The 19,086-nt window shown below is 47.9% G+C and overlaps 1 protein-coding gene across 1 annotated transcript in view; it reads left to right on the top strand.

Annotated features, from left to right (window-relative positions):
* The first annotated feature begins 428 nt into the window (after positions 1 to 428).
* PIK3CG (phosphatidylinositol-4,5-bisphosphate 3-kinase catalytic subunit gamma) overlaps positions 429 to 19,086 on the top strand; it is a 142,954-nt gene continuing 124,296 nt past the window's right edge. Inside the window, exon 1 of the mRNA XM_078680336.1 lies at positions 429 to 558. The gene's annotated coding sequence lies outside the window, so the exon portion shown is untranslated. The remainder of the gene's footprint in view (positions 559 to 19,086) is intronic.

Genomic DNA, 19,086 nt, shown 5'->3' with positions numbered 1-19,086 from the left:
GAAAATGTATTCAGAACATTGCATAGATAATACAATTTACATTATCCATGTCTTTTTCGAAATATTGTTGGGCCTCTTTAACACTCACTGCCTGTTGTGTCTGGACATCTGGATCACACTGCATATTATGCCAGACTGTAAAGGCTGCACATATATCACACACTCAAAGAAAATAAGAAGAGAAGTTTGTCTGAATGAGGTTGCATGTTGTCATCATTCTATTGTAATTTCTATTTAACTATGTTTTTAGTAACTTTATGTAAATGAACTATATTTGCATTGAAAACAATTCCGTATTATAAAACGGTAAATACGCGCTGAGCCTGTAACATCAGGAAGTAGATTCTGAGATGCTAAAATGAGCAATTGATTGTTTGATCAACGTGGTGAAAGCTTCCTTCCTGGCAACAGCAGCACTTCCTCTACTACAAATGGATACAAAAAGCAGAACAAACAATGCAGACAGGCGGCTGACAGGCAGTCGCAACAGAGCACGAGACGGGGCCCAGCTACCGCTACAGATGTCCCTTCAGCTCTACCGGGTTGTCCTCTGCACAGGTAAACACTGCCGCGCGCAAGTCTTCAAAGTGGTGCCGGGCCTCTGAAGCAGGAGGCCCGCCTGTGATTGGTTGTGAGAGAAGCTGCTGGCCACCACCGGACAATGAATGGTGCAAAGTGTGTGCGCTGAGGTGAATGAACGCGCGTCTGCTCACCCTCCAAGAGGGTAAGGTGTGTGAACTTGATCGCGTGAGCTTCCAAAGGGAGTTAATTGTAAAAGCCTGCTGGCAGGAAGTAGGGCATTGTCAACTTCCGCGCCCGCCACGACAGACGACTCTGTTTATCGTGCAATATGTCTACGCTGCTGCTGCGCCCATAGGTGGTATATCGTGGAGTTTCACTGCGTCACAGACATGTTAAATGATACTAACTTATTATGGTCATAGCCAAAGCCGGGTGCTTTCAAGTGGTTATTTACATGTGAGTTGCGCATTGTAAATTATTCTCAAATAATTACAGAGTTTTGAAATGTAGCTGATGCAACTGGGAGTTCGTGTAACCTTCCAGATGGCGCTCGGTGGGCGTCACTTTATACAGCAAGACGTTTTAAATTACATCCTGCATGGTGAGTGACACCGCATTGGTAATTAGGGCAGTGTTTGCGAATTAGCGGTTCTTGTTTTTGTCCTGCTGAGCCAGTCAGTCGCCTGGGACGCTCGTGGCAGTCTCTACCACACAGGTCGCCCATTCACTGCCTCCTAGGAAGTGGCGTCATTTCCCTACTACCCCAGACCGGGCACGAGTCCTAAAAACAGAAGTGGGGGGACTAACCAAGTTAGGCAGTATGTAAATGAGTGATATCATGGCGGTTGACATCATAGTGCATGGCCTTAGGTAGCGTGACATTGCAAGTGGCATCACAGGAAGTGTCCTCACAAGAACTGACGTCAGATATTGAGACTCCTTACATATGTAAGGCCGGTCCATCATGAGTACATTTAACAAACGAGATTATGCTCCAGGTTGTGCCAAAAAAGTGAGGCCTGAATAAATACATCTATTTTAATTTTTTGTTGAACTGTCACAAAGAAATTGGCAACTAGGAGAAACATGCCAGTAGTTTTGTTCGGCTTAATTGGTTCCAAAGTCTGCATTTTAAAATATCTCGTGGGGTTAAGGCACCTGCTGAAGAGTCTTTGCTGCCCAGTAAATATCAGGAAACATTGACAAGATAACTCTTGGGGTTAACGCTTTTGCTGGAGAGATCTGTGTTTTTTCTAGTACTAGATTTGAATCAAAGTATCATAGAAGGTTAATGTGTTTACCTCAAAGCACATTGGGCCTAATTAGTATGTCGGTTGGAGTTTCCTCTGACCATCATCCCTGCGATTTCGAGACCGACCTTGGGTGCGGTCGCAGAGTCCCATTTCCCTATCGGAGCTTGTGAAGCAGTCGGAAACCGGCCGCAGCACAAGCTTCCATTGAGAAATGGGAGTCTCTGTAAATCCCTGCACCGTGTGGCAGGCACTCAGTGCAGGGATTTACAAGCCCCATGTGCCCCAACCGGAGGCCGTGGAGAGAAGGGGGCCCTGCTAGGGGCCCCACAAAGTTGCTTTCTGACAGGCTTTTCATGTCGGAAAGCCCTACATGGAAAGCCTGTCGGAAACCAACATCATAATCCCTTTTTTTGGTTTCAGACTGTCCGACAGGCTCCATGAGCCAGTGGAAGCCAGCTGGAATGACCGCCAGGTTTGAATTCCGACCGCTGTAAACGTAATACAGGGGTCGGAATTGAAACCAAGGATGTTGGTCGGAAAGCCTAATTAGGCCCAATGTGTAACATGCATATGACAGATTTTTATTTTTATGTAGTAGGTAAGTGTAATACTGCTTTTAAGACAGAGATCATTTTATGACTTACATTTCATAAATTGTTATCCTTTTAATATAGCGCAGTGAGCTATGAAGGACATGTGACTCCTACACTTCTCACTGTTTTATGTAACACATCTTGTACATTAATTTACGCACCTGCATGATTTATTATCAATGTATAATGTGTATGTCGCGTACAGCGTTGGGATCAGTAGTGGTATAAAAGAAATAAAATAGTGCCATTTAAATTGTTATTTCTGCAAATTCTGGGACAGACCAACACATCTGACATTCTTACAATGCATGCATATTTCTTATATACAGGAACTGAACAAAGTCAAAAGCATGCCTCCCTTAAGTACATGTAAACAGTGCTTAATTTGTAAAATTATAAGAACCAGGGCCCGAGGTAGTCACAGGGTACCTCACACTGTAGGGATAGCTCCCACCCGGTGGGTTTATGGCTACATGCATCAACCAAAAAAACAGGCTCAATTTAAGGAATCGCAAAATGTGTGATTACTTAAATTGCGATTGCATTCAAGGAATTGCAAATTGCGATTCCTTAAATGCAATGCATTAAAGTAAAAAAATTGCGATTTTGCAAAGATGATTAATCGCAAATTACCATCAATCTAAGTTGATGGTAATTTGCAATTTCTTTGAAAAATGCACCAAGGTGCTTTTTCCAAAGTCCCATGCTACACACACCATGACCCTGGGGCGTGTGTGTGCGCAACATGTGGATACATTTTAATTTCAGGGGTGCAACAGGGTATCCTCTTGGCACCCTTGCACCCTTGAAATTGCATGTGCGGTACTTGCAAATTGGGCATACAATTCCCATTTATTCATATAAGCCTCTAGGCTCATAGGAATGAATGGGAATCAATCCCTTAATTGCGACTCACAATTTGCAAGTCGCAATTAAGGAATGTATAGAAATCACAAATTTCTTTGCGATTCCTACATGCATAGCCAATTGCGATTCTTTAATTGCGATTCCTTAATAATCACAATTAAAGAATCTCAATTGGCTTTTTTGATGCATGTGCACCGTACTTCCTTAGGTATATTAAACACCTTTTCATATTTATGAGTTCTGTTCCAAATTTGACAATGCCACCACACCATGTGGTGAACTGCAAACACCAGCACAAATTAAGTACTGCCTGTGAAGTGAAAACAAGCTGTGTACCTTTGTTTTCCGCCCATTGCATTTGCATCTAAGTGTAAGGCTCCAGACTGGGGCACACTAAGATCTTATTGGAATAAAAGGAGGCCTCATCGCCCCTTAATTTCAACCTTTATCTTTGGCCCAGCTGGAGGTGAAAATAAAAAATACCCTCCCCCCCCCCCAGCCTGCATGTTGCTGCTGGGAATGGAAAGCAGACAACATGCAGGCACTGCTAAACATGCCCCGGTGTCAGAAAATTACACTGAGACAAGTTCAGCATATTTCAGTGGGGCCCAACTTCTTGGCAGGGTGGACGGCTGACTCGTGCCCAGGCCCCAGGTGTTCTTAGACGATAGTCTAGAGATAACCCGATGGTGAATGAGCTTACTGTCTTGCTCTTTGCGCACCTTGAAAGTCATTAGTAGGAGTCAAACACGGGCTGACTCAACCTTTCATCCTTCCACTTTAGCTCAAAGGACAAAAACAGACCTTGATAATACGAATACTTGTTGTTTGCCTCTTCAGTTGGAGGTGCCATCCTCAGTGTATGTTATTTGCTGTTTTGGGACTATATCCCCAGTACATGGTGAGCAGTGGAGCTGCTCTAATTTTGCGGTGGTGGGGAAATGCAGGGGTGGGGGAGGGGGTGAGGTGAAATAATAAATAGAAATACTTACCTGCCCCTGCGGCCGCCACCTCAAGGAGCTCCTCTCCTGGCGCTGGTCACTTTGCACAGGCTCCCAGGGAGCAATCACCTCACTACTGTCATGCTGGTAATACTATTTACCAGCATGAGAGCAGCGCCTGTGATTAGCCAGAGCGGGCTGACTTGAAGCTTGCTCAGGCAGAGGGAACCTGTGGTTTTTCTCCAACTCAGCTGTGGGTTAGAGAAACATAAGTGTGTATGTCTGTTTGGCAGGCCCAATAAGGCCAGTCAAACTGACATGCACACTTACAAGAGCCCAACACACCTACCTAATGTGGCGTGGTCCTTGCCTGAATGGCCCCACCCCCGCCCTAACCTCAACTGGCAGGAAGAAAAAGAAAATGATAATAAAATTGTTTTATTATCATTTTATTTTTTAGTGGGATAATGCTCCTCCACCATAACGGAGGAGCCGCTCCTGAGGTACGAATCGTAAGCGGTTGCACTGGGACAAACTGGGTTGGTTCAGTCAAAACGTAACCAGTTGCAGATTATTTTTCACCAAAACGCTAGTGCCCCAATTTATTGTTCTTCGAAAACTATACATGTGCAGATGCCCCATGTTCCCTCCTATGGTCCTAAAATATTAGAAGTGCTGAGAGAGGCTCTTCTTAAACTCTCACAGATTGCAGCTGTGCCTTGGTCGGTCGATGGGCCTGTATATTCACCTCTGGGAAGACATTTCTTTGTTGCACGGGGGTTCTTTCGGAATCGCATGTTAAAGTCAATAAGTCATAGAGTAAATAAAAAAAAGCAACAATGAGAATGTGTGCTTCAAAGATCTGCACTGTGCAGCATGCGATTACTTCTTTGCTAAACATTTCTTTGCTCACAAACGATGGGTTAATACACCCTTCAAGATTAGAAATGACCCAGCCATCACATCTTAAAAAAATTGCTGAAAGTTCCTCAACTGCAGAATAAATTCTAACTTACCTTTGGATAACCCAGGAGTAACGATGCTTTTATCTAGCTTCATCCTGGTCATATGTCACTGCCTCCAGTTATGGAGACGACCCAAAATGTCCTTCTTCCATCTCCTGCTCTCCTATACTCATCACACTATCTATGTGACATCTCTCCTTTACCAAGGATTGCCTCTTAACATTATCTCATGTTTCTATCTACTTAGTCATACTTCCTTTCATTGCTTAATTTTCTTGACCAGTTGGGGCCCCTCTACTTCCTCTATTGATAGTATTTACACAAACATTGTCTTAACATACCCCGCTATTCAAAAATGTAAACAAAATACTGGTGAAGCTTTTGGGACTGATGTTTTCTAACTATTCCTATAGTTATTTTATTTCCCTAAGATTCTATGGGATAATGTCTGGGCTATATAAAAAAACATATTACATTAAATTGATTGAGTTTCCAATCATGTTTTGATTAGATTTATTGGTCCATTTTGTGAGGGTGACATCGGAGGTTGGTGGGGGGATGAAGGGAGACGGGAATGCATGCATGGGGTTTATTATCTATTGACCTCTGTACATGTCATTGGTGGCAACGTTCATGTTCTTACCTGGAATATCTGTGACATGGCAAAACCGGTTAGGCATCATTTGGTCTATGCCTACTTCAGGCTACGGCACATACACATAGCCTGCATACAAGAATCCCACCGCTCAAAAGCAGAACTCGTAAAGGTGGTTAGGAAGTGGAGCGTTCAGGTATATGGGACTGGGAACTCAGTGTATGAGGGTGGAATCCTCATTTGGGTAGCCTCAAGGTTCCCCTTTATGCACAGCAAGCTGGTAGTCATCACAGGAAACATAAATGATGCTAAAGGGGGAACTAGATAACAGACCTATCTCAATTGTAGTTGTCTATGCCCGAAATGTGCTGCAATTGCAAGCCCTTTGATACCCTAGCTCCAGCATTGCTAGGCGACACCCCCAAGCTTTGGGGATCTGGACAGGGGACTTCAATTGCGTACATCGCATGGAAATGGAACAGTCGGTACCTCCCCTTCCAGGGACACAGGGCTTACGTGTAACATGGCACTTTCAGGAGTGGGCGGTAACAGGCTGGCTTTGTGATGTATGGTGACTGGGGCAACCGGAGGATTTGGAATTCTCCTATTACGCCCCGGGCCACCAGGTGCACACTAGGCTGGACTACATCTGTGGGAACTCCAAGCTATGCAGAAAGTGGCTAGCACTGAATGTTTGGGGGGAACTTTGTCAGACCATAGCCCACTGCATGTCTTGTTCCGCTAGGTAGGGATGTTTATCCTAATTTTCACATGGAAGCTGCACCAGGAAGCCCAACAGGTTGCAGCTTTCCGTGAGACCATCGGCTAACACACACAACATTATTTTGAGGACAATGAGCGCTTGGAGGAGAGCAGGGGGCAGAATGGAAAGCAGGGCATTGTTTCAAAAACACATAGGGGGACAGATCAGTGCTACTCCGCATTTTGCAGACTCTGGAGCACCAGATGTGAATGTCTGAGAGGGAGGCGGTGGCTGACCTGGGACCCCTGGCCCATCTCAAAATCTTGCAGAAGCAATATCGAGATGAGACACACCGGCTTAGTAAAATTGACCACATATCACACCTCACTAGGCAGGACGTGGAGTGAGACAAACCAGGGTGTATTCTGGCATGGCTGTTGCAGTCCGAAATCCTCAAAACTGTGATAGGGACGATTCACAATGCTAGTGGTCTCAGTGTTAATACACAGGTTGAAATTAACCAGGTCTTTGCAGGCTGCTATGAATTGCTGTACGCTACCCTCCCAGGGGCCAGACAAAGACCAGGTTCGGGCTTATGTGCGGTCAACTGCCCTATTGCAGTTGAATCCACTACAGAGGCAGCATCTGGAGGAGCCCCTACAACTAGAGGAGATAAAGGCGACTATCCAACATATGGGGCATAATAAAGTGCCAGGCACAGATGGGTTCCCGTGGAATATTATGCTGTGTATAGAGGGTCGTTTGATTCCAAGTTACTCAAGGTTGATCACGAGGCATACTGGTGGAATATTGCCAGAATCTCTCCACAAGGCCCTTATCGTTGTGCTGCTCAAGCCTGGTAGGGACCCTTTCAAGGTGAGTTCATACCACCCACTGTCAATGTTGAACATTGATTATAAGATTTTGGGTAAGGTCCTCAGAAATGGACTGTTGCCTCTCTCATGAACACTGGTACATCCTGACCAAAATGGCTTCATACACCAGAGAGCAAACTTATACAACACCTACAGACTGTGCCACATTATGGGGGCCCCGGAGGGGGCTGTTGACCTTCCAATAGCGGTATCATTGGACACCGTAAAAGCTTTTGATACCCTGGGCTGGTCCTACCTGTTGTTTGTACTGGAGAGCCTGGGACTGGGACCTGGGTCCCTGGCTGGGTCAAATTACTGTATACAGCCAAGCAGGAAAGGGTGAAAATGGGCAAGCATATTTCATGCATGTTCCCAAAATGCCGGAGTACCTGCCAAGGTTGCTCCCTATCACCCATATTTTTAGCCCTGGCAATGGGAGTCCTTGCCTGTCTGCTGAGGGTGCAGGGGCCGAGCTGTGGCGATGCCGTGGGGAGGACCTGGCTCGTGATATCCCTTTATGCCAATGATGCCCTGATCTATATCCATGACTATTAATGGGTGTTGCCGGGGCTTCCTGAGCCCTTGGAATACCTTGAGGAAATATCAGCCTCTGGATTAAATCGGGGAAGTCCTGTTTGTTCCCCCTGCAGTGTGTGAATCAGGCGGAGAGGGAGGGCTTACGGACTGAGCGACTGTCCTGGTGTATAGAAACCTTCCACTACTTAGGGGTTAATATATACCACTCGGACAGGGACCTCTTTGATGGGAATATTGGTTAGGTACTGACAGCATTGCAGTAATCCCTGTCTTCTAGACATGTTACTACTCTTGCCCACGGGTCATATGTCCATAGCTAAGATGTTAGTTTTCTCATGCTTTTTGTACCTATTTGCCGCCTTTCCTATGGTGCCCCCTTCTTCCTTCTTTAGGGAACTGAGGAGCCTGATGTCCGACCTGGTGTGGAGGGTGTAGGTGGGTGTCAATCCGATTGCTCCTTAGGCAATTGGTGGTGGGGGCCAGGGAATGTCAGACTTCAAGCGTTACTGTGCAGCTGCACACCTCCGATGGACAATGAGATGGATAGCTAATAACAGGATGCCAGAAGGTATGGTGACCTGGAATGAAATTCAGGGCCTAGAGATAATAGATCGGCAGCTTGACAGAAGCAGCCCTGAGAGGGCTGAGCTGACTGGCACAGGCAGCCAAACTTAGTTGGAATATGCACCCCATCTACTGCTTTGGAGAATACCGGAGATATTGGTTCTTCTGGCTGTGCATGAACCAGCCCCATGGTGTAAAGCTGGGATCAACCTGGTGGGCAATCTATATGATGAGGGGACTCTAGGCCCTTTCCGGACATGTGGGCTTCCAACGACCTGGGAGCGGGCCTTTTCCTGGTGCGTATGTGATTGCAGTGCAGAGTACCTGGGGTACAAGACAGGAGGAGCCTGTAACACATGAGGGGCTCATATTTATCTTCACACACGAAACGAAGAGGCGAGTGACCACAATGCTATATGCCGCATTATTGGCCACTGATACAACACAATCTCAGCACTATAAACCCAAGTAGGAGGATTGTCTGGGTATTGACCTCACAGTCAAGCAGTGGCGGATGGCACTGGAACACTTTAAGCAGGTCTCCGGTAATGCCGGCTTGAAATTTATGCAATTCCGTTATCTGCACGAGGTGTACCTCACCCCACACAGGGCATATAGGATAAACCCAGGTTTGTCCCCGAGGTGATCAGACTGTGGCCACCCTGACACAACATTCCTCCACATGGTGTGAGAGTGTCCAGGGCTGGCGAGGATGTGGGGGCGAGTGATGCAGAGGTGGTTGATATCCGTCTGGCTCCCGACCCCTTAATCTTTCTTTGGGGGGTTACTAGAAGGATTAATGAAACCTTATGACATTTTTTGACCTCGCCCAAGTACTTTCTAAGCACCAGATTGCAACAGCCTGGAAGGTGACCGCAGCCCCAGAGGCTCGATCCAGGAGGTGCACAAGTGGGCAGTGGCAGAAGCTGATGCCATGGCGCATAATGTGCATTGATGGGGGGCTGGGGCCATCACGCTGTAGGACACCCACGTGCTCAAGTTTGTGGACAGAGTGCGCAACCCTAGCAAGCAGAACCCACCCTAGGTGAGAAAAGCGATGGAGTGGCTGACCCACATGTCCCTCCCCCACCCGACCACCCTCAGGTATAAGTTCGACAAATGTTGATTTACTATTTAATACGATGTCGCTCCACGAGACCACATTATGTTCTAGATTGATTGTGTTTTTTATGTCTAGAAGCATTCACTTAAGAAAACAAAGGTTGCAGGGAGGTTACTCGTGCATAACCTACGCCCCCGTAATACACTGTTTATGACTTCACATATTACATCACTCATGACATGGTCAGTGACATTACTGATGACATCACTCATGACATCTCAAATGACATCACTGATGACATCATCCACAGAATCACTCACACCCTCATACAACCTACTATATGCCCACTCACACACCCACACAACCACTCACATACCCATCCACAGACTCATAACAGTACTCACATATCCACTCACTCCTCCATAGAGGCACTCACACAACCACTCACTTGTAAAGCCACTCATACAACCAGTCACTCACCCATACAGTCACTCACATAGCCACACACTCACCCACTCAGCTACTCAAACACCCATTTATTTACCTACACAGTCACTCATACACCCACTCACCCATACAGACTCTCAATCCAGCAACTCACTCACCCATACAAACATTCAGACACCCACACAACCCCTTACATACCCATTCACACATTCATACAAGCACTCACACATCCGCTCACTCACCCATATACCCACTCACACAGATACTTACTCTCCAATACAGCGACTCACACACCAACTCATCCACTCAATCAGCCACTCACTCACCCATACAGTCACTCACCGGGTCATTCACTCATACAGCCATTCAGACACCCACTCAAGCACCCATACATTCACTACACACACGTAACCACCCAAAGAGCCACGCACATCGCCACTCACTCACCCATACACCCACTAACACAACCACTCACATACCTACATACCTACTCAGAAATGCACTCAGTCGCGGCCGGCATTACTTGCGGGTGGGGGGCAGGGAGGTTTAGCATGAAGGGGGGTCACGCGGGGGTAATTTAATAAAATAAAATTTTTAACTTACCTTCCTGCCGGCCAGGTCCTGTGCCATCTCTTCTTCTGCTCCTGCTCTCCTGCCTCTGGAACAGAAAGGAGGCAGCCAGGCTCCCACCCTTAAGCCAATCACAAAACAGTAAGCAGCGTTGTGATTGGTCAGGACGCCGCCCGGCCCTGTTCTCCATGTAGGCTCTATTGCAGCCTGCATGGAGAAGGGTAGAGTGCGCATGACCGGTTTGGTAGACCCCAGAGGGCAACCAAACCATTCATGCGCACTCATGAGTGGGCACACCAGTTCTCCCATGTCCAGCCCTGCTCGCAGAGCAGCCCCGACCGCAACCAAACCCTTCTGCTATCTCGCAGTGTGAGAAGCAGAAACATAAAATGGTAGTTATTACCATTTTATGTTTCTGTTTCTCGCACTGCGAGAAAACAGTGTGGCAATGCTTTTCCATCCTTGTGGAGGAGCCGCCCCTGCTCACTTACCCATAGTCACTCATGCATGCATTCACACACCCATACAGTCACACACCCACTCAGAACACACATGTTAGAGATAGTATCACTCAGTAGTGCAACTAGTATAGTAATCTAACTTTTAGTAGTAGGTTAGTGCATATCTTTTACACCCATAAACTCTTAAAAACACTTACTCTCACTGGATGATGTCATCAGTGATGTAATTTGAGATGTCATGAGTGATGTCACTGACCATGTAATATGTGAGGTCAGAATGTGGCCTAACGGCTAGGGCGGTCGATCTCCGAGCTGGTAACCGGGTTCGGGTCTCGGCAGGGATGCTCTCAACATTCTGTGAATCTGGGCAAAACACTTGATCTCCCTGTAAATAACAAAAAAAAATGAATATGTCCATCCGTAATGTAACTGGTGCTCATGAAAAGTGCTCTGATACCTTCGGGTCTAGTTTGTGCTATATAAAACTCCGCAACAAAACACATTAAAAAAACAGTGCATTAAGGGGCTTAAGTTATAGTTAGCTCAGGTAACTATAACTGCTGAATTTCAATGGTTTTGTATGAGTGAAATCTGAGCCTAACTATAACGTCCCTGGTTTTTTCAGTGAATTTCTATGGTTTCTCAAATTCTATTTCCTAACTATAAGGTCCCTTTAAACGTTGGTTTTGTTTAGGTGAAATTTTAAGGTTTTTCAAATTCTATTTCCTAACGATAACGTCCCTACAACCTTTGGTGTTTTAAGTGAATATCTATGGCTTTTTAACTAGTAGTTATGTTTGCAGAGTGGTGGAGAAAGGGAGCGGCCTCTGACCAGCTCTCAGGAATCCCGCTGTATGGGGCTTACTGGTGGTAACAGGAAGGCTTCTTGGCCCCCAAGGCCCCTCAGCAACAAATAGGACTTTATCCCTCAACCAGTAGTGCACCAGGAGGCACGTTTGCAAAGTGGTGAAGAAAGGGGGCATGGACTCCAAAAGACCTCTCAGCAATCCCACTGTGTGTGACTTGATCGAGGTAACAGGATGGGTAGTTGGCCCCCAAGGACCCTCAGCAGCCAAAGGGAATTCATCTGCCAACTAATTGTGCGCCAGGAGGAACATTTGCAGAGTGGGAAAGGGGGCATGACCTTCCATAACCTCTCTGTAATCCAGCGCTGTAGGACTTATTGGAGGTAACAGTGGGTAGTTGGCCCCCAAGGACCGTAAGGAGTAAAGTGGACTTCATTGCCCAACCAGTAGTCCGCCAGGAGGCTTGTTTGCAGAGTGGTGTAGAAAGGGGGCATGGCCTCCGAAGGCCTCTCAGCAATCCCGCTATGCAGGACTTACTTGAGGTAACAGAAGGGGTTCCTGGCCCGAAGGACCTTCAGCATCCAAGGGACATCATCCCCAAACTAGCAGTGCACCAGGAGGCATGTTTGCAGAGTGGTGCAGAAAGGGGGGGCTCCAATCACCACTCAGCAATCCCGCCATGTGGGACTTACTGGAGGTAACAGGAGGGTTGTTGGCCCCCAAGGACCCTCTGCAGCCAAAGGGACTTCATCCCCCAACCAGTTAGGCTACAAAAGTTAAATTACTGTACTTTGTGTACTACTAATGAGTGATAATATTTCCACTCGAAAAAGGCAAATGCCAAAACGCGTCTTGGTGCACAATAAATCATTGTATAAAGTCCCCTGGTGGACCGCTTTGTTATTTCTTCCGGAGTTCTGGAGGAGATCGCGTGGTGAGGAACTTAAGACGGCGGCTACCGCTATAGCAGGCACCGACACCGCTGGATGGTGAACTGTGAATAGCAGCAAAGAGCAATATATAGATTTATATATATATATATATATATATATATATATATATATATACTTGAACTCCGTTCGACGCAGCCGCGCCTCAGTCACCTCATTCGAACTGGAAAAACGGAAAAGACAGACCCAAGTTGTGTGCAGAACTCAGTGGTTTATTTCATCCAGAATAGCACCCAGCAAGTCCGCATGACGCGTTTCGCCTCTAGCCAGAGGCTTGATCACATGATATACACATATATACTGGATATATACGGTAATTTCAATAAACAAGTCCAAAGTACTGTTGTGCGCACTCAGGCAAGACACAGTAGAATTAAATCAAAATAGGGATTTAATAATTCATAAAACCTGCATGACGCATTTAGACCGTGTTACGGTCTTGTTCACAAGACCTTGAACAAGACCGTAACACGATCTAAATTGTCATGCGGGGTTTATGAATTATTAAATCCCTATTTTGATCTAATACTACTGTGTCTTGCCTGAGAGGGCGCTACAGTACTTTGGACTTGTAGAAGTATATGTATATATGTATATTACCTACTGGCGGTCGCCAGTAGGTATATATAGTTAGGATTTTTTCCCTATGGGATTTTTGAAAATTCTATGTCTAATAACTTTGGCGTTTGTGGACGGAATTGGCTGAAATTTTCAGCAAAATGGAACATTTTGTTTCTGAGCAGCCACTGGAAATTTGGGGGGAGTTGGTCCAGGGGGGGCCGAGAAAAAAGGGGGGTCCCAAAACGTGTTTTTAACATTGAGTTTTCCATAGGGCGGTTAGCCTCATTTTTAGCCCGAACGGCTGAATGGATTTGCACGAAACTTGGCAAATTTGTAGGGACTGGTAGCCCGATGTGCCTTTTGTAGGTCTCAATATATGTGCTCCAGTGGATTTTGAGAAATTAACGTTCAAAAAAAGATATATATCTAGAGCCGCGCCTGGAGCGCTCCCACGTACGCGTACAGGGGAGCGCTCCAGGCGCGCCACGCGATCTGCGCACGGCAAGCTGATTGGTTCTCGGGTGTCTATAAACATTCGAAACAGTCCGCAGCGGCCGCCATCTTGTGTCTCGGTAGGATTGAGACACAAGAGGTGGCAAAAATCAAAGGGGGAAATGAGCAAGAGGGGGCAGGGTACACACCCCCTGACCCCCTAGGTTACATGTGGGGGCCATAAAAGGCTCCCGCGGGTGAAAAAAAAAATTAAAAAAAATTCGATTTTCGCGGGGGTGAGCGCCCGGTACGCGCACCGGGGAGCGTACGGGGGAGCGTACCATGGAGATTAAAAATGACAGACTTTGGCCAGTTGCACCGAGCCAGCAGTGTGTCCTGCGTCCCAGTCATTTCCCAGCATGAGGGCCTTAGGCCCGACCCTACAATGGCGACGAGGGTAGCTGTGTCCACGCGTGCCACAGCTCTAAACATCATCGAGGAAAAGGGGAAGGGAATGCTGCTCGCCTGAGAGCACCCCCTGCGAAGACTCGAGCGCCGAGAGGCCCGTGGGGCGTGTGTCGAGCCCCGGGCCTAAAGAAAAGGAAAGAGGTGACCGGAGCTCACCCCGCACCTCTCCAGCCCGCCGTGGTCCGCCCTGCCGTGGCGGAGCCCCGAAAAGACAAGTGGAGCCATCGCGGTGCACACCCGCGGAAGAACAGGCCCGTCGGCCGAAGGTGAGCCCATACATAAGCGGAAATCAAAAGCGGAGCCCACCCGCAACGATCACAACACTCATAATGGCGGCCGCCTGCTAGCGCGCCGCCCGGGACGTGTGCAAAGCGGAGCCCACCCGCTATAGACATAAGCCTTCCCCGATAATATAGCGAGGCCAGCGGAGCCCACCCGCGGCCTGCCTGCAGCGTCCCCCGCCGCGCAGCGTGTGTGAAGTGAGGCTGCGGCGGCGGGGTGAATGAATTTCAAAGTGGAGCGCCCGCAGCGTGAGCAGAGCTGCCGGGCGCCGAGAATTGAAAGCGGACCCCACCCGCGAAGACTGTGAACACTGCCCACCCCGCTTCAGAGGAACCACCAACTGCACCCTTCGCAGCGCGTGAAATGAAAGACCTGCTGCGAAGGGCGGAAAGACTCCAACAGCACCGACTCCCCCTCCCCGCCGCGCAGCATGAGGAAAGTGAAGCTGGGGCAGCGGGGTGCACAGAAACGGCATCTAGACACCGGAACCTCTGGTCGTGCTCAGCCAATGCCCAGACAAGAAGAAATTAATGGGACTCACCGGCATTCAAGAGGAGTACCCAGTGGTGCCCATATGCACGTGCCCCAAAGCAGCAGGCATCCATGAGAAGTAGTGCCCGGAGCCCACCGGTGGAGTCTTGCGTCCCAGCCTCGAGGAGGGTGCTGGGTGCCCAGCACAGGCGAAGGTGTGGAACACCTTGCCGAGAAGAAAAGGACTGCCGTCTGTAGCTGGAAGCGCTCCCCTGCCACCCAGTGGCTGTTTGGGAGTACTGCATGCCGCCGAATGGAGACACATCTTCAGGTTTGCTCAAGCGAAGGGCAGATTAGGTGCAAGACACGCCCGTCTGAAGGGCAAAATAAAGTTGGACTGTGTCTACAGCCAGGTGTAGGAGAAAGAACCTCCTGCACGTGGGGCACCAGCATCTGAAAGCCCATGTGAGGGAAAACACAAAGGGAGAACAGTCAGTGGCATCACCGCTTTACTGAAGGAGGTCAACCTCAGGAGACCCATCGCTACAATAAGCACAACAAGCACAGCAAAGCAAGCATGCGTAACCTGCCATGCTAGGGTGGCACCAAATCTCCGCAAAGGTGACAACCCCAGGAACGCGCCAGAAGCCCCAGAAGGGCACCAGGAGTGCAGCGACTCCTCAGAAGACACTCGAAAGCACGCCACAAGTGCGCCCAGAGAAAGTCCACAAGAATCGCGACCAACACCAAACAGAAGAAGCAAGACCAGAAGAACGTCAACGGAGTGGTGACGCAACCCTCCAGAAGCATCTACGCCACGCCAGAAGAGGAGACAGCGATGCCTAGTGGCCACAGGCCATCGCTGCAGCAGAATGGCGAAAGTAAGAACACCCCACACGAACCAACGATGGTTCTAGAACCCAGCACCAAGAAGTGCGACAGCGCATGACGCAAATGCGCAGCAGTGCGGACAGCACTAGCCCAAAGCATCAAGTTACAAAGAAGACACGAAGAGCGCATCCAGTTGCGCACCAAAGCAATCCAACCGAGATGAAAAGAAAATGGTTGCGCAGACAACCCGCAGCATTGAAGATACAACACAGAAGCAACCTGACCACTCAGCTTGGTCACAAAGCACGAAGTCGACCAGCCAGATGGTCGCAACAAATCCTACCTGCCAGACCTCGGCAGAAGGGACCAGCACGAGGTCCAAGAAGCTCAGCACCACAAATCCTACCTGCCAGACCTCGGCAGAAGGGACCAGCACGACGTCCAAGAAGCTCAGCACCACAAATCCTACCTGCCAGACCTCGGCGGAAGAGACCAGCACGACGTCCAAGAAGTTCAGACAATGCACGGTCCGACGACCTAGACCCACGAACTTCAACCACACAAATTAACGAAAGCAACAGGAAGAAGATGTGAAGGTCGCGACGCTAACCCTGGGAAGCGAGTAATGAGAAGATAGTGTCCTAGGACTAGGACAAGACCAGGAAGACACGTGCAGAGTGCGCGCGCTGCATGGGGAAGCCTGGCCAGAGAAGATGAAGAAAAGGGGAACAGGGTACGTTGCGAAAAGAGGAGAAGAGAAGAAGAAAGATCGGAGCGGCACACTGCCACCGAAGAAAGGAAGGAGAGAGAAGTCAGAGTGACACCCAGTCACTGCAAGAAGAAAGGAGAAAGAACAGAGTGGCCACTGCCACTAAGAAGAAAAGAAGGAAGAAGTAATCAGAGTGGCACGACTGTCAAGCTAAGAAGAATGAAGAAAGAACAGAGTGGCCACCGCCACTAAGAAAAGAAGAAAGGTGACAGGCACTGGAACACCGGAGTGCAATGGAGAACAAGCCTGGTAAGAGCACCGGCAGAGCAGACCAAAGACAACCACTGACGAGTCATCCATCCACATGGCGAACGCAGAAGAGAGCAAGATAGACTGTTGAAGACATCTACCTCTGGGGTTGGCGGAAGATCGAATGGCGAGAGTGCTCACACATCCAGCGGATGAACTGACCACTCCACACCGACCCGTGGCAACCCAAGAAGAGGCCTCAAGGAACTCTGGTGGCAGCAAGTCCCACACGGGAGACAGATCTACAGAAGCACGTCTGCAGGACCCAAAAGGATGAAAGCCTCGAGAGCAATGAAGAGAGTCGACAACTCAACCTTCAGGTGGAACTAGGACACGACGGTGAGGTTCGTGGAGCGCCCTGCTCACGGCCCGAAGGCTATGGTAGAGCAACGCGACCAAAAACACCAGTCCAGTGGAAACCTGGCAAAGAGGTCCTCCCGGACATCTTGTGGCAGAAGAAAACCGGCGAGAGGGGCATCCTAGTGAGAGGGATGTTCGCACCTACTCTATTCACCTGCTAAGAAACACACTGAAGCCTGCCTGGAAACAACACGCAACCAGCTTGGAGAAAAGAAGCCAGAAGGCAAACAACAACCACGTCATCCATCTCTCTTGAACCATTCGTCACCAAGAGAACAAAGCAAAAGGCAGGGCTGAGAACAGCCGACAGAGAAAGAATGAACCCGCCGAACAACTAAAAACCGTGCCACCAAGAACTGCTAATTCAAAACGCAAGAACTATACTGCCTGCGGCTTGCAAGCAGCCAAAGAGACTCTTTTTGAAAGCGCAAGTCCAATGTTATTTTCTGTGTTTTCTTTCCCCCACAGGTGTTTGGACTTTTCATGTTTGGTTTAATTTTTAACCAATTTGGGGAGGGATGTAATGCCCAGCACAAGTCAGCATTCTAGTGCTGAGCCTGTAACTACACTGAACACCCACCCACCACTGATGTCACAGGTCATGTGACACAGCATCAATAAAAGAGGCCGAGCGCACGTGCTCTGGGCCAGTTGCACCGAGAAAAAAAAAAAAAAAAAAAAAAAAAAAAAAAAAATGACAGACTTTAAAAAAAATAAAGCTTCTTTTTAAAAATTGGAGGTAGTTCTGAAAAGAACTTTTTTTTTCATTTTGTTGTTTTATATATATTTTTTTTTTGTTTTTTTTGTTTTATATTTTTTTAGACTTTTTAAAACAATTTTATATTTTTTTTGTATTTTTTTCAAGGGAAAAACAAAAACAAGGATTCCAAAACTGCTCAACAGGAGCAAAAAAAATTGAAAATTTAGGGACTGGAAGAGCAGCGGTGTTGCTGTTTCTTTAGGGCAATCAGTTCAACACTCTGCTCCCCATAGCAGAGCAGTTCGTCACACTCTGCGCACAAAAATTTGATGCCCGCAAACACCGGCTGAATGTTAGGGATCATTCTTCCACGGGGTGGTCCCGAAGGTGTTGCTCCACCAGTGGAGGTGCTGCCGCCATCTGTTGGTACATTCCGTGCCAGCTCTCTGACACTCTCCCTGGCAAAGTTGTTAGGGTGTCTTCTTTTGACATGCCGGATCAAATTGGCATTGCCAAAACTATATTTTTTCAGAGGATTGCCTCTGGATAAACTACTCCCACATATTTTGCATGTTACTTTGGGAGCGTTCACTTTTTTCTGTCCTTCTGGGATGTCGTAAAATTTCCAAATGAAATGGGTTTTTTTCTTTTGCTGAGGAGGGTCCTCATCCAAAAATCCCTCTGAATCACTGCTGGATGACTCTCTTGCAGCCATTGCTGGAGATCAGAAAAGTAGGAGATAGAGTAGACACAACAGCTCTTGCTCTCTCCAAGTACAAAGCAATAGTGAGAGAAATGGGTGGGTTTCACACAATTTGGAAAAAAAAAAGTTCTGAACCAATGAAAAGTGTTATTTTAAAGTCACATGGTTTGACGCGCTTACGCTACGCGCCCGGGGCGCGTCCCGGGCGTGTATCGTAAGCGCATCGGGGCGCTTACGTTGCGCGATCGTATGCGCTTCCGGGTGCGCTTACGCGGTGCGTCATAAGACGCATCTCGCGGCTACGCGATACGTGTCTTATGACGCAAGGCGTGGCGGCTACGCGATACGTCACGATGTTGTTTTCGTTCTCGACAATAGCGCTTCCGGGACGCGCATTAGTACGCGCCTCGGGGCGCGCCGCCAGATTGCGCTTACCCGTGCGTTCACCTGTCCGCGCCCCGGGAGCGCACTAAAAATAATATTAAAAAAAAATAAAAAAATTATAAAATATAAAATTAGATTTAAAATGTATTATTTTTATAAAGATT

This window comes from Lissotriton helveticus, chromosome 1_1, assembly GCF_964261635.1.
Source record: "Lissotriton helveticus chromosome 1_1, aLisHel1.1, whole genome shotgun sequence".
NCBI classification, from domain to species: Eukaryota; Metazoa; Chordata; class Amphibia; order Caudata; family Salamandridae; genus Lissotriton; species Lissotriton helveticus.
The sequence above is the reverse complement of the archived record's forward strand: the minus strand, read 5'-3'. Positions and strand labels throughout refer to the sequence as shown.